The sequence below is a fragment of the Rhinoderma darwinii genome, chromosome 4 (genome assembly GCF_050947455.1).
Source record: "Rhinoderma darwinii isolate aRhiDar2 chromosome 4, aRhiDar2.hap1, whole genome shotgun sequence".
NCBI lineage: Eukaryota > Metazoa > Chordata > Amphibia > Anura > Rhinodermatidae > Rhinoderma > Rhinoderma darwinii.
This window is the reverse complement of record NC_134690.1, coordinates 365,984,514-366,001,512: the sequence shown is the minus strand read 5'-3', so window position 1 is coordinate 366,001,512 and position 16,999 is coordinate 365,984,514. Positions and strand designations below refer to the sequence as shown.

The following is a 16,999-nucleotide window of genomic DNA, read 5'->3' as shown; positions in this document are numbered from 1 at the left end:
AGTGGGTAAAAGTAATGGGTAGTAGTGAATTTTAGAAATTTGCTTCTCCCTCTTGACCCAGAGGAAGGCAAAAAGAAACCCATAAGGCATGAGACAATCTGCCCTAAATGATGATGTTACTTTGTCCTAAGACATTATCTAAGCCTTTCTTAATGGCTATGTACACCTTTGAAAGGCAATATATATATATATATATATATATATATATATATATATATATATATATATATATATATATATATATATCAGTGTGTTTGGTGCAACTTTACAAATACTTTTTTATTGAAAATTAGTTTTACTATTTAGATACAGCTGCTCTGTCTTCTCTATACAAAGAAGCTCTATCTAGCGCTATTCACTGAATCTGTCAGTCCCGTGGACCTGACGGGTTCAGTCACAGCGGGTCCTGCATGTCTCTGACACGCAGGATCCACCTGTTATCTATCACATCTAAGTCATGAATCTGATAAAAAAAAGTTGCTGAAGTGACTATTCACTAAATCTAGGCCCCATGCACACGACCGTGTTTTTGCGTCCGCAATTCCCCCGCAAATCCACGGGAGAATTGTGGACCCATTCATTTCTATGGGCCCATACACACTATCCGTGTTTTCACGGGTCTCCGCATGTCCGCACATCCGTGCCGCAGAAACTAAGGACATGTCTTATTACGGGCCGCAAATTCGATGCGGACATGGCAATAGAAGTCAATGGGCCCGTGGAAATTGCGGATACACCGCCGTGTGTCATTCGCAGTTTGCGGATTTGCGGAAGTGTTGCTAGGCGACGACCGGGAATGACTTCTGTCGTCGTGAAGGCTGGAGACAGTGCAGGAATGCAGCAGAGAGCAGCAGAGAGCAGCAGAGAGCAGCATGGCTTCAATTATAAGCGTGGAGAAGCTAATCATCCTGGTCCAGCACAAGCCCTGTCTATGGAATAAGCGCCTGGAAGAATATGCTGACAGGAATCTGAAAGATCTTGCCTGGCAGGAGGTCTGCAGTGAGGTGCATCTTACAGAGTGGGAGGAAACAAAAGTGCAAAAGAAACGCATGGGTAAGTTTCACACCTTGATGCGGTTTCTGAGTACTCCTGTCATGTCATAATGACATGCCTGAAGTTTTGATTGGTGGGGGTTGGATCACTGAAACACCCACCAATCGCTGAAATGAAGCTGCAGAAGTGCACGTGAGATTGTGGGGGTCTCATGGCTTGGACCACCACCGTTTAAAACGTGACATGTCACTATGAGGGTATGTTCACACACACCAATTACGGACGTAATTCGGGGGTTTTTGCCCTGAATTACGTCCGCTAAATACGCCACAATAGCGTGGACAAACATCTGCCCATTGAAAGCAATGGGCTGACGTTTGTGTGTTCAAGCGCGGTGTATATTTACACGCCGCTGTCAAATTACGGCGCGTAAATAGACGCCCGCGTCAAAGAAGTGACCTGTCACTTCTTGTGCCGTAATTGGAGCCGTTATTCATTGACTCCAATGAAAAGCAGCGCCAATTACGCCCGTAATGGACGCGGCGTTCAAGCGCCTGCACATGCCTTTACGGCTGAAATTACGGGGATGTTTTCTCCTGAAAACATCAACGTAATTTCAGCCGTTACGGACGCTGTCGTGTGGGCACGGGCAGACGTGGTGGAATTGATGTTGAATTCAATGAGAAAACAGAAAACTGTGGCAAGTACGCAGTCGTTTCTGCAACGTCTGAATTACCTGTCAAATATGCAAATGTTGGTGCAGATTTGTTGCGTAAACACCAAAAATCTGCAGCAACATTTTCATCGAAAAAACAACATTTCCTTATCTAGTAATGTACACTTCAAATATGTTGATCTGTGATTGTTTTATTTTATATCATAGTTGAAAACGTGAAAACACGCTGGAACACGTGCCGTGACCAATTCAAGCGTGAGCTGAATGACAAGGGGAAGAGCGGAGACGGACGGCAGAAAAAAAGACCATACATGTACACCAAACAGCTGTCGTTCCTTCTGGATGTCATGCAGGTTGGCCCGTAAGTATTGCTTATATACTTTGCTCATTGTAGTCTGGCCATGTAGTCAGTGGCGTAACTACCGCCGTAGCAGCCGTAGCAACTGCTACGGGGACCGCGGCATGAGGGGGCTCCACCATGTCCGGAGGCTCCGCTAGCAGCCGCTATGACTGCTACAGCGGGATGCAACTGAACACTACGGCTAAGCAGGGAGGTATCTCCCCGCTCTGCCATTAAACAACAGACATGTATCCCCTATCCACAGGATAGGGGATACATGTGTTATCGCTGGCATTGACAGGGAGAACGGGGGACTGAAAGTACCCTGAACTTCTCCATCACAAACCTCGTACTTCCGCCAGGTCCGTAGAAATGAATGGAGCGAAGGTCGCGCTTGTGCGCATGCGTAACCAGCGCTCCTTTCTCTTTTATTGAGCTGCGCAGACGCCGGAACTCAGAGGTTAGTCATGTAGAACTTCAGGGGACTTTCAGTCCCCCGTTCTCCCTATCGCTGCCAGTGATCACACATGTATTTGTAGGACACACTATAGGTGGCATTTTTTAGGGGGGGGAGGGGGGCCTGTATGGCGTTAGCGCCATACAGCCCCCTCTGTAGATAACGCCATACAGTCCCCCTATAGATAACGCCATACAGTCCTCCGGTAGATAATGCCATACAGTGTACAGTGGGGCGCTGTATGGCGTTATCTACAGGGGTGGGGGGCCTGTAAAAAAGGCACTATCTACAAGGGGGGGGGGTTGTGTGACACCCAGTGGAGGGTGGGCCCCAGTCAAAAGTTTGCTATGCGGCCCAGTCTTTCCTAGTTACGCCCCTGCATGTAGTGATGCATGTGAGTATGTTCAAAGAGTACGTATTGGTGTGGCCAATTATACGGTCTATTCAAGCACCTAATTCCCTCTAGGCAGCCCATCGGATAAGCTGCATATGTTTACATAGTGTATTTGCCCTGCTGTAGACATGACGTTAAATTACTACTAAAATTCCCTAACATTATGTTTTCATTTTCCAACAGAACCAAGGATAATCTTGAGGCAGAAGACGACTCTGATGCCACTCAAATAGAAGAGGCTGACGTAGGTTTGGGGATTGCTAGGTCCACTTCCACTCCTGTGCCTGCGGAACATACACCAGTGGATAATCCATTCTGTGCCACGGAACCGGAAGACGAAATTATACCCCGAGGTAAACGCCGACGTTCTGCCAATAAAGGTCCAACAGGTACAGAGCCAAGGCAGGAGGTCGACTTGCGTGTTTTAGAACACCTGGAAAAAAGAGCGACAGAAACCGAAGAGGGCACCTTCTGTCGCGATCTTTCAAATATTCTAAAAAGAGTGCCAATTGAGAGGCAGATAAGGTGCCAAACAGCACTAATGGAAGTTGTCGACATTTTTGCAACACATCCTGACCCACGTGAAATCCATCATGCCATAGAGTTTCATAGGCGGGGGTGTGATGGAAGCACCTTCCGCTCTGTCCCTCCAGCAGCTGCAGCAACCGCTCAAACCAGCCAGCAGCCACCATATCAAGCCTCAATGCCACTATTCAGTGAAGATCGTCCAGGGTATGGCATGCCAGGACCTTCTCAACAGCAGTATCGCCACACGCAGCAGGGGGAGGCTGTTCCACGACCCCATCATGACCCTGCACCTTCTCAATCATTTTACAATTTATAATTTTGTAATATTATATAGTTTTGTTTTTGTTTGATGACACTGTTTTGTGCAAAGAATAAAAGAAGTTTATAGTTAATTATGTGTTTGTATTTATTATTATTGAAAAACATAATGAGGTATTGGTTTGCATTTCTGCCGAATGCAAAGAATCAAATATTTTTTTTTTTAAATTAATAAATAATTTAAAAAAAAACCGACAGAAATACATTAGCTCGCAACCCGCGTCAAGGGTCCTCATTCTCTTGCGAGTCCCTACTCTACTACTGCAACTTTAACTACTAACATTTGTAACATAAACAGGAAATACAACAGTCCCTATTAAATTTTAATTTGGCAGACGAAGCACATCCCTTTGCCAATGAACTGCTCCCTCAGGTGATACAAAATAGTCTGTATACAAATTACGGACTGCCAGTCCAGACACTCCAGGTCTTCCATGTTGTGTGTAGTCCAAAGCGATGGAATTAGTTGAGAAATGGTTCAGCTCTGCGTCCACTGCCGACTCATGAATCCTCAGAAAATTGTGGAGGACAACACACGCTTGGATAACCTTTGTCACATTTTCAGGATTCATCTGAATGGAGCTCTGGAACACACGCCACTTGCTGCTTAGAATTCCTAAGGCGCACTCCACATACCGTCTTGCACGGGTAAGGCGGTAGTTAAAAATGCGCCTCCGTTCATCTAAGCCACGCCTACGGAATGGACGCATCAGGTGAGGGGAAAGTCCGAAACCTTCATCACCCACAATGACAAAGGGTGCTGGTGGTCCTGTAGATCCTGGAAGCTGTCTAGGTTCCGCAAGGTCGAGCTGGTTAGATGCTAGCCGTTCACCCATTCTGGAAGCCCTGAAGATGCCAGCATCCGCAGAGCTTCCATAGGCCCCAATATCGACAATTATAAAGCGATAGTCACTGTCAGCCAAGGCCAACAGCACCACCGAGAAAAACTGTTTATAATTGAAATACTGAGACCCTGAGTGAGCAGGCTTTTTTACGCGGATGTGCTTACCATCCAGCGCACCAACACAGTTGGGAAACTGTGCTGATTGTAAGAAGCCATCGGCAATCCGAATCCAGTCCTCAGGCTTGGGCTTTGGCATCACTGCTGCTTGAAGTTGCTGCCAGATGACTTCGCAGGTAAGCTTGACAATCTTCGAAATAGTGGAGCACCCCAGCAGAAAATGGAAATGGAGCAATGCAAAGGAGTTGCCGGTTGCAAGAAATCTGTAAAAAAATATATATATATATATAAAAATATGCACATACAGGAAAAATATCTGCAGCACGGTGACATGGCGGCAATATGCACAGGGGACAAGTATACTAATATTGTTTGCAGGGTAGAGACATGTCGTAGAAGGGGATTTAGGTTTTCTTACCTCAGAGTGACGATCAGGCGTTCCTCTGGAGAAATGCAACGCCTCATGGTGGTGTCCTGGAAGATGAGTCCAGGACGAAGGTCCGCCAGCAGACAGTCAAAAGTTTGAACGGACATACGGCAGTAGCTGAGGAACTTGTCCGGGTGCTACCGCAGGTCTGAGTACAGCATGTTAAAATGCCCCTTCCTAAGCCGTTGGGAGACAATGGGGTGAACCCAATATCTCCTCCTCCTCCTCGGTTCTTCGTCCAGCATTGGTGGTTGCTGTCCAAATCGCCTGGAGAGGAGCCAGTACAGGAGTACATCGTCCACATCATCAGAAGACATCTTCGCAGTGAGGAACTCACAAAAACCACAGCTATATCAGCAGTGCAATGTGACCGAACTCGCACAAAGCAAAGATCTGGAAAAATTCACAAGGAAATGGCTCCTGAGCGATCATGTGACCTTCTAAAGGGGTTGGAGCAAGCTTTTGACATCCTGTTTAAATTTTCCTTTTTTTTTTTCATCCGCATTTTGCGGATTACCTACGGATGAACTGTGGATTACATACGGATGAACTGCGGATGACATTTCACGGAACACGGTCCTGGAATTTGCGGACCAGAAAACACTACGGTCGTGTGCATGAGGCCTTACAGTTCTTACAGTAAAGAAGGTTTGTCGCTTGTGGAGACTGAGCCTTTTTTCTCCCTAGATGGAGGGAGTGCTTCTTGTCTTTTGAGGGGATTTTACACCAAACAAAACTAAAATGCTTATACACACGTATAAACATTAATATTTTATAGGTTTCATGAAATGATTATCATATGTAGAGAATCTACAGATTTGTTAGAGCTTTAGCATATTTAAATTAATTAATTTAGGATTTTTGCTGTGAGATATATGAGTTGAAAATAGATAGGTTCAACGATTACCAAGCAGCACTGAGAGCAGGTCACATTAAGGCATCAAGCACACCTCAGTGATATTCTTCAGTGTGCTATCCGTTCTTTTAAAGGATAGCACACTAACCAATTCATTTCTATGGGGCCATTGACACATCCGTTTTTTGTGCGGATCCGTGTGTCCGTTCCGCAAACTTTAGCACAGGTCCTACTCCTGTCCGTTTTTGCGGATCAGTCTCGGCCATTCTATTCATTGCTATGGATCGCACACAGAAGCCATCTGTGCGCGGTCCGTGTTTTGACGGACATTTTTGATAACTGTAGGCCAAACACTCGTTCAGCCAATAGCTATTCTTCCCAACTCCCCCATACACATGCACGCTTGGCCAAGCGTGCATGTGTGATCAGTGAGAAAGCCACTGCCAAACTCTTCTGGCAGCACCTTATCTAATTACCAGCAAAAGGATCAGGCATGTTGAAATTCCACATACCTCACCGCTCTCTCCCCCGGCATCTGCCGTCTGTTGAGAGTCGGCACGTAGCCAAACACATTAGATGGTTGACTGGTCCCGCTGAAACTGACAGGTTCAGCTAACATCCATCTAATATGTATGGCCAGCTTTACGTTCAAGTATCATAGCTTTCAGGGTGAGCATTTTATCTCAAATGCACTGGTGAGGTGTATCAGCTGGAACTTAAAGACAGTTGAAGCAGAGCTCAGGGACAAGAGCAAGTTCTGGATCAAGCTGAGTCAGTAACAGGGAATCCATTCCAGAAATGCCTGAAACAGAATTCTATGGGATTGCAGAACCGAGCAAGGAATTTTTTCACATGGTTACATTGCACATTGAAATGTTATGCTATTGTCTACTTTTAAAAAGACAACGCACCCACTACTTGCACTATACACAGAAGAGATTACCTGCACCAGTTCTTTGTTTAGATCTACACAGTACAACATTCCTCTATGGGAGCTAGAAGGTCAAAAAAAAGCTGAATCCACGGGGGATTACCACTCAACATAATTGGTTTGGCTGAATTGCATTCTCAAAATATCATTCTCCGCCACAATCCCTAATAAAATACTGAAATGATCATTGCTGGAGAAAACCCAAGCTAGGTTTTCTTTCACATCTGAAGGAGTGGAACAAATAAAATTAACTCAGGTACATGCTGTGTAAATGTCCAAGCATAATTCCACTGTGTCACAATGTGATCATACTTATTTACACACTTCTGCTGATCTTACATTGTTTGGATTGTGAAGTAAAAATAAATTGAACAGAAACATTTTAGTAGTAACCGTGAAATATATTGTTACATTATATCCACTATATCTTGCTGTACTAAAAAAGATTTCACTCGCATTGCAGCTAACCACAAGTATTTTGAGATAACAGAAAATAACTACACGTCCCCCTGGGAAGCGATTATTTTAGGCAGGAAACCACTTACCAGACACAGTCAAGTAAAATAGATTTGAGGTTGGTTTCACGATCTTGTGTCCATATTTATATTCAAACTGAAATTACTATTCTTTTTTTTTTTTTTGCACCCTCCAGGTCTACAAATTGAATGCCTGAAGGTGCTCCAGAAATGCAGTCAAGTGAGTGAACTAATAAGGCTGTGAACCTGTCATTCTAACACAATACATGGCTTATTCCAATAATTTCACACCCACAGTTTTACTATTTTCATCAAACACTGTCATTTTTCTTGTTCCCTTTTGTTCAGAAATTCTCAGGTGTCTGAAAATATCTTTCCATTAAATGCAAGGAAAGACATAAGGAAGAGAACGCTTGTATTATGATATAACAGTAGGAATTTTCATAAATTACTTTCAATGGTGTACAGATGTAGCAGAATTGAGTTTGTGAAAGCAGCAGTGAAAGCATTAAAGGGGTTTTCCAACGAGGGACATTTATGACATATGCGCAGGATTTGTCATAAATGTCAGATAGATGTGGGTCACACCTCTGGGACCCACACCGATCTCTAGAACGAGGCCCCTAAACCCCGTTCTACCTCTTTGAGTTTCGGCTGATTTCCGACCATGAAGGAGAAAATAGCGTAGCTCGCTGAGCTAAGCTGTTTCCGTAAGCCCCATAGAACTGGATGGTAGTTACGGAAACAGTGTAGCTTGCATGCTACACTGCTTCCGTAGCTGACATTCACTACTATGGGAGTTAAGGAAACAGAGTAGCTCAGCGAGTTACGTTGTTTACGTAACTCCCGACCATGTAATCAGAAAGTGGCTGGGAGGCAGCGTGAGCACAAAAGCTAGAAGGGGGTTTAGGGGGTCCCGTTCTAGAGATAGGTGTGGGACCCAGACAGTGGCGTAACTACCGCCGTAGCAGCAGTAGCGGCTGCTACGGGGCCCGCGGCATGGGGGGGCCCGTGTCGCCCGCCGGCACGGCCCCCACCATGGCCGGAGGCTCCGCTAGCTGCCGCTATGGTTGCTACAGCGGGACGCCACTGAACACTATGGCAGAGCAGGGAGGTATCTCCCCGCTCTGCCATTAAACAAAAGACATGTATCCCCTCTCCACAGGATATCCACAGGATAGGGGATACATGTGTGATCGCTGGCAGCGATAGGGAGAACGGGGGACTGAAAGTCCCCTGAAGTTCTCCATCACAAACCTCGGACTTCCGGGGTCTGTGTCGGCAGCTCCGTAGAAATGAATGGAGCGCCGGTCGCGCTTGTGCGAATGCGTGACCAGCGCTCCTTTCATTTTTAGTGAGCTGCGCAGACGCCGGAAGTCAGAGGTTAGTCATGGAGAACTTGGGGGAGTTTCGGTCCCCCGTTCTCCCTATCGCTGCCAGCGATCACACATGTCTTTTGTCGGACACGCTGTAGGTCGCATTTCTTTGGGAGGGGGGACCCTGTATGGCGTTCCCTACAGGGGGGGCTGTTTGGCGTTCCCTACAGGGGGGGGGCACTGTATGGCGTTCCCTACAGGGGGGCTGTATGGCATTCCCTGGAGGGGGGGCTGTATGGCGTTCCCTACAGGGGGGGCGCTGTATGGCGTTCCCTACAAGGGGGGGGGGCGCTGTATGGCGTTCCCTACGGGGGGGCTCTGTATGGCGTTCTCTACAGAGGGGGGGCTGTAGGGAACGCCATACAGCCCCCCCTGTAGGGAACGCCATACAGCCCCCCTGTAGGGAACGCTATACAGCACCCCCTGTAGGGAACGCCTTACAGCTCCCCCTGTAGGGAACGCCATACAGCCCCCCATTCTAGGGAATGCCATACAGCCCCCCCTCTAGGGAACGCCATACAGACCCCCCCTGTAGATAACGCCATACAGACCCCCCTGTAGATAATGCCATACAGTCCCTCCTGTAGATAACGCCATACAGCCCCCCTGTAGATAACGCCATACAGCCCCCCCTGTAGATAACGCCATACAGACCCCCCCTGTAGATAATGCCATACAGTCCCACCTGTAGATAACGCCATACAGCCCCCCTGTAGATAACGCCATACAGCCCCCTGTAGATAACGCCATACAGAACCCCTTGTAGATAACGCCATACAGTCCCACCTGTAGATAACGCCATACAGCCCCCTGTAGATAACGCCATACAGCCCCCTGTAGATAACGCCATACAGCCCCCTGTAGATAACGCCATACAGACCCCCTTGTAGATTACACCATACAGCCCCCTCTGTAGATAACGCCATACAGCCCCCTGTAGATAACGCCATACAGACCCCCTTGTAGATAACACCATACAGCATAGTATGGCGTTATCTACAGGGGGGACTGTATGGCGTTATCTACAGAGGGGGCTGTATGGCATTATCTACAGGGGGGGTTGTATGGCGTTATCTACAGGGGGGGCTGTAAAAAAGGCACTATCTACAAAGGGGGGGTTGTGATACCCAGCGGAGGGGGGGGGGGCCCAGTCAAAAGTTTGCTATGGGGCCCAGTATTTCCTAGTTATGCCCCTGGTCCCAGAGCTGGGACCCGCATCTATCTTACATTTATGACATATCCTGTGGATATGTCATAAATGTCCCTCATGGGAAAACCCCTTTAAGTGTTATCTATGGTGATATAATAAGCTATTTATCATACAATAAAATGTGAAGAACATATTTTAATATAAGTATTTATTACTTCTATGTTGAGATATGAATATTTGAACTTACGGCCCGATAACCTGAGACTACTAAGAGTTGCTGATGACAACATGTACTAAACTTTTCTGATTACTGTCATATGTTGTAATGGAGACCCTGTACGGATTCAAATCACCATTCACATCAATATCTACAAATAATGGAAAATACAAAAAGGGGAGGGGGCACCAGGACCTCCTGTCATAGGCAGTTAAGAGTGCGGTGGTGTCAAGCAGCAGCTGAAAGGAGCCTAATTTTTATTTTAGCTACAGAACCTCTTGTCTACTATGTCTAAGAACATCTATCTAGATGTTGAGCTAGATGTGTGAAATCCACTTCATGACACCACTGTAGCTAACAGTAACCGTAAGGCAAAATTTTGTTATGAGAACTGGGCAGTAGTGTATTATCAGTCTTTGGGCTTCAAAGTTTACATTATATTTCAGTATACAGGATATTTACAAAAGAGATTTCATGTTTTTAATGTACACTGTATGTTTTTTTATACAGTAAATGTCATCAATGTATATGTCTATGGTGGTAAATGACAGCTCTATCCATGGTTTCTACATGGGAAATCAGAACATAAGACTGGACCTTTATGTCCTTCAGTCACTATGTTCTTATGGGAACCTTGAGGTTAATGTACTAACAGTTTAAGAAGCTTTGGAAAAAAAATACTAATAATGGCTGACTCCCTGTGCTTAGAATTAATTGGTGTCTATGCAGAACATTTGTAGCACTTACTGCAGAAGCCTCTGCGTGATGCCACCAGAAGGAGCATTCCAGATTTAAGATTATTTTTTTACATGTTTAGATATATGCTATGTAACGTAGCTTGGATGGATTAAATGTATGCTAAAAATAAATGCTGCAAGGAAATATTTTTGTCCCTAACCATAAAAGTCTTTATTTGCATTTGCTCGTGCACATAAAAAAAATGTAGCAAGAACTTAGTTTGACTTATTATTTAAAGGGGTTGTACCATTGGGACTTATTAGGGCATATGGACATCACAGAGGGAGGTCCAACTCTTGGGTCCTCCCTCGATTAGCCAGAGGAAGACTCAGAGGAGAACAATACTCCTCAGTACAACACACAGCCGCTCATAAGGACAAGGCTCTGTGCCTGTATAAACAATGAAAGGGTCCATCGCCGATCAGCACAATAAAGGGGATGCTGCACTGGCATGAACACCACGATCTCTTCATTGTGCCGATCACTGGGAAACTCAGAGGTTGGAGCTCTGTGGGGCAATTAGGTTTAATGTGGTTGGATTTTACCTCCATCTTAACAGTCATGTTTGGCTCGTGGCAAGAGATCCTATAAGTTAAATATGCTTTTGAAAAAGACTTAACAAGTAATTTAATTTTATCCTTTATCCATTTTTCTTGCAACTATCACACAGTTGTTACTGAGGCATCGCAAGATTTTGATACGTCAAATTTGTATAGCCGATCATTAAAGAACCAACTGGTTATCAGATTTGGAGACTGATGAAGGCATATTACTATTATTACATTGTCGTTTATGCAGGAAACAAATCTAAATATGACACATTCCTGCAATTTTTATAAACCAGTACGGCTTCGCAAAAAATATTATAGTGGCAAAACAATAAACATGAAATTTGGCACGTACAAAACTTTGCGCATCATGCCAGATAATACTTAATAACAACCTCTTTGGCTGTACCAAAACATTTCTTGTAGCCAGCTAACAGTCTTCATATTCTTTATTTAGGATTTTCCTCACCCTTTAGGCCAAAGGGGATCATATAATTTCATAGTTAACTTCTGGCAAACAGGGAGCTGGTCACGTAATCTCTCTTAGCTAATCTGCTCAAAGGGATGCACATGTTTTTCGGGTGGGTTCAATAGTTTTCAATAATTTACTATTAGGGTATGTGCACATGATAACTGGCTTTTACGTCTGAAATTACAGACTGTTTTCAGGAGAAAACAGCTCTGTAGTTTCAGACATAAATGCTCCTCCTCGCGAGGCGTCATTGATGCCCGTAATCTTGAGCTGTTCTTCATTGAATTCAATGAAAAACGGCTCAAATTACGTTTCAAAGAAGTGCCCTGCACTTCTTTGACGAGGCAGTCATTTTACGCGTCGTCGTTTGAAAGCTGTCAAACGACGACGCGTAAATGACAGGTCGTCGGCACAGTACGTCGGCAAACCCATTCAAATGAATGGGCAGATGTTTGCCGACGTATTGGAGCCATATTTTCAGACGTAAAACGAGGCATAATACACTTCGTTTACGTCTGAAACTAGGTCGTGTGAACCCAGGTTGAGTTTCTATACTAATGTAAAAACAGACCTCTTATATCTGCTTAGTAAGAAGATAGTAACTTTTCGATTTGTAAATCAATGACAACTGAAATCCACCATTGAAAGGGGCTACCGATAATCTCCTGGAACATCACTGATGGCTCTACTGTTTAGTAAACTACGCCAGCGTATATGGCAAGCAGCAATAATGTTAACAGCACCGTTGCCTAAAATCAAAATTTTTGTATGAATATCTTTTAACAATTCACATTAGACTCACTATTATATGTATTTATATCAGTAGAGTCCTACATTTCCTCAGAATCTCTCTATATATTTCAATTTGTTTCTACTTTTTACATGTAGAACTGGATATTATATAATGTTCATATTTTATTCTTACTGACAGTATGAGGTTTATTTTCTTTTTCTTATTATCAAAGCCATTTCACAAGCTGACTTGCTTACATGTGCTAAAAAAAATAAAAGGAATTTTAATGGTCTGTGCTTTGCCTCCTACCTTCTCGGCAGGATTCCTGATGCCTGAGCTGTTCACCTGACTTCCTACTGAGATAGTTGATTCTGTTTGTCACAAAAAAAAAAAAGGTTTTCCAACATTTTATTTGCTTTCTTGCTTGTTTTTCTTTATCCCACTTTTATTGAAAAAACATATTTCAGTACAAATTTAACTACTAAGAGTCCTGGGGTGTACTGTTCTAGATAAGTTTGTCCGCACTAGACTAATATTGGCATATATAGCCCCCAAAAAAAAATATAAAAATCTGTGACTGCTGTGTAAAATCAATTCAAGATTACATGGATCCTTTCTCCAATATTGATAAATGTGTTGTATGTGTGTTTGCGCCAACCATAATACCCAAGAAATAGCAGCCATAGTGCCTATATATACCGATTATAATGTATGTAGGGCACCAGCATTGTGACCATATATGACCAAAAGAGAAAAGATGCCACAAGACTAGAAAATATGGAAAAATAGAAAAATACTTTATTGAAAATGACACATTAATATACAATGATTAAAAAAGAATCCATTAACCAACAGGTTAAAAAAGACATACAAGCCATGCAATATACAAGGTAGGTAACGTCTAAAGTAGAAGAAAAATAATAGAAGCCAAGTGACGTAAACTGGTACTGAAGTACGTCGGCAGATAATATTGAATATTTGAATGAGTACAAGTAACTGAAGGTATATGCCATATAAAATGGTCTAAGAGAAGGTACTCAACAAATATGAAGATAGTGCCATAAAACAATGAGCAATGTCAATATATGAAAAGTGTTCACAACGACTGATGGTAATACACATACCCATTTTAGAACCAGGTAAACTGCACAGCAATATGTCTGCCCCAACGTGCGTTTCGGCGCAACTGCCTTCGTCTGGGGGTATGTGTATTACCATCAGTCGTTGTGAACACTTTTCATATATTGACATTGCTCATTGTTTTATGGCACTATCTTCATATTTTGTTGAGTACCTTCTCTTAGACCATTTTATATGGCATATACCTTCAGTTACTTGTACTCATTCAAATATTCAATATTATCTGCCGACGTACTTCAGTACCAGGTTATGCCACTTGGCTTCTATTATTTTTCTTCTACTTTAGACGTTACCTACCTTGTATATTGCATGGCTTGTATGTCTTTTTTAACCTGTTGGTTAATGGATTCTTTTTTAATCATTGTATATTAATGTGTCATTTTCAATAAAGTATTTTTCTATTTTTCCATATTTTCTAGTCTTGTGGCATCTTTTCTCTTTTAGTCATATATATTCATGCTTTGGATGCTTTATGGGTATACGCCCTAGGATCTGGTTCACACTTGAACATATGCTTGCCGACGGCTGCATTTTACCCCATTTGAACCATTCTAGATCCATGCTGTGTTTTTCGGTTATAGCATTGTGACCATGTAAGGTCAACAAAAATGTCATAATGCCGGCATGTTGGCCATTGTGTCCATATCATGGCACTTATACTGCCGATTTGGACAGTTTAGATAGGCAAGGATAAATAGGAGTAGAAGTGTAGTTACTGTCATCACTACTACTCTACTGTACTTTTACAGGGTGAATCATTTTGATTTAAATTATTTACAAGGAGTTTGTCAGTTTTAGGGCTAGTTCACCCAGAGTATTTTGGAGCTGTTTTTGACATGGAAGCGGACATTGGAAACAGCGGCAAAAAATGGCCGAAATCGCATTCCATTGACTTCAATGGGAGGCGGAGTGGGTTTTTTCCCGTGAGCTTTTTTTCCGCTACATGCCCTTTCTATGGGCCTTTCCGTCTCTGACCTCCCATTCACATCAAAGGGTGGCAGAGATCGCGTTCTTCGTGGCTGTTTTTGGCTGTTGGCAGTAAACGGACGGAATAACGCAGCAAATGTTCTGCCGGCAGGTCAAAATCTGGCTCAAAATTCCTGAAGGAATGCCACAAATTCAAGCAGAGAGTGAGACCAACAGGTTCCATAGGGTTGCTCGCTTTTCAGGGTGGCTACCATAAGAGTGGCCACAACTAAAAGGAAAAGCCTTAGAGTGGGGGAAAATCTGGGTGAAACATAACTAAAAATCCAATAAACTGATGGCACTAGCAGTGTACAGTTGTATATTAACTTTTGCTAGTAATAGATTCACAGAGGAGCAGAAATGGTGATGGCACTTAGAGCTTGGCCCCAAAGTCCATAACAATGACCATACCTACTCTTTGTCATGTCACCAGAAGCTAAAAACCACATGAAATGATCCCCTGCAGAGACCGGTGGATTTTCTTGGGACACATAATATATCTATTCCTGATTCTAAATAAGCAGGAAAGTCGTGTCCATCTACTGCCGGGAAAATAATGTTCATTCAAATAATACCTTCGATGATATCTATATGCCCTAATAGGAAATATGGATAGAGGTTGCCCTGTTGTCAGACGGGTTAGTATACTTTTATGACATCATTAACTTTCCATAAATGATGAAACCTCAATGGATCAACAAACAATATAAACTATACCATGCTTGGAATATCTTGAGACGGTCTCACGGAGAATTACACATTCTAAATACTTATTAGGCTTTATAGGAGTGTTTAACATTTCTAATCTTGATAATGAATTGTATACAAATTATAGTCCACAAATAATATCATTCATTCATAGATTGTTTGCTGCAGTGATTTACAATGGGGATTAAATCACAAATACAAATGTAATGATGTATGGATGCAGAAAAAAATCTAACGTTTTAGCGAATCATTCAAAACACATTATTACCAAAAGTGTTCTTTTCCCTGGGCGAGTCTGGTGATCTATTTGCTGGTATAATGCTCTTATTCTGTTCATATGACACCTCTGTATTCCTAATATTTATTACTTAACGTTTGATGCATTTATAATGAAACATCATTCAGGCAAAGATCCACTGGTGTTTCGCTCTTGAAATACATTGTCCCGTCCATCAAACTTACCATTTACAATGAACTATGTCATGACTCTGAATAATATGTACGAGGATATGCTGAATAATATGTACAAGGCTTTCTCTGTAATTTCCCTATTCATTTTACCGAAAGCCTTTGACTTGACTTAATTTATGATTTTCCAGGCAAAATGTCACCATGTTAAAAGTTGATAGCTTTAACATTTCTCACAGGTTAACCCCATTAAACCACATCATTTTTTTTTTTTGCCTTGTATGTTTTTGTAGATTAGTTTTTATTTCATGAGATGTCACAGTAGCTTACAATGCATATAGAATATTAAATATGTATACTACATGAGAATATTACATAAAATATAGAGTAACCTTTTGGATCATTTTAAAAGAAATTAAACCTTCATCTTCGTCTCAAGCACAAAACGGTATGAACAATATGGTATCATGCAGTATTAGCACCACTGAAGTTCTGTGCGGTATCTTATTTTTCTCTTTTCCGTATGAGTATGGTATGAAAACAGACAGAAAACGAATTTACTTTTAATCTTTTTTTTGTTTTCTTTTTAAGGCACCTGTGATTTAGAAACAAATATACAGAACTAATACAATGCTCGTACAAACCACATACACAAGTCCAATTTTTCTGTCTCCATTTACTTCTATGGAGGAAAATTGGTGTCCATAGTGCATCTGAAGGAACATGCCACAGTATTTTTTTTTTCGTACGGCCGCACAAGGATTGCAGGTAAAAAACTTAAAACAGTCATAGAAAGGTACAGTACAGAAACCTCCATATAATAAAAGTTAGCAAAGTATTATAGATTCATAACACATGGAACTGGTATGGATCCATAAAACAGTTGTGTGCAAGAAGCTAAGAGTTTATTGTACAATGTATAAAATAATTCAGATTTATCATATTTTTTTTGCCCATTTTGCATGAACCCTTGTAATAATGCCAATACACAATAGTAAGGAATGGTCTGGCACACGATCCAGATAGAATCAATACAGTTTTATTGTGTCAGATTAAAAGAACAACAAATAAAATTCCCAGGGAAGAATGCTTACGCGTTTCGAACCATCAGGCTCATAGCTATGAGTAAGACTCTGATGGTTTAAAATGAGTAAGTGTTCATCCATGGGAATTTTATTTTTATTAA

The 16,999-nt window shown here is 42.5% G+C and overlaps 1 pseudogene; it reads left to right on the top strand.

Moving 5' to 3' along the window:
* The first annotated feature begins 872 nt into the window (after positions 1-872).
* The window catches only part of LOC142760561 (uncharacterized), a 68,852-nt pseudogene continuing 52,725 nt past the window's right edge, over positions 873-16,999 (top strand).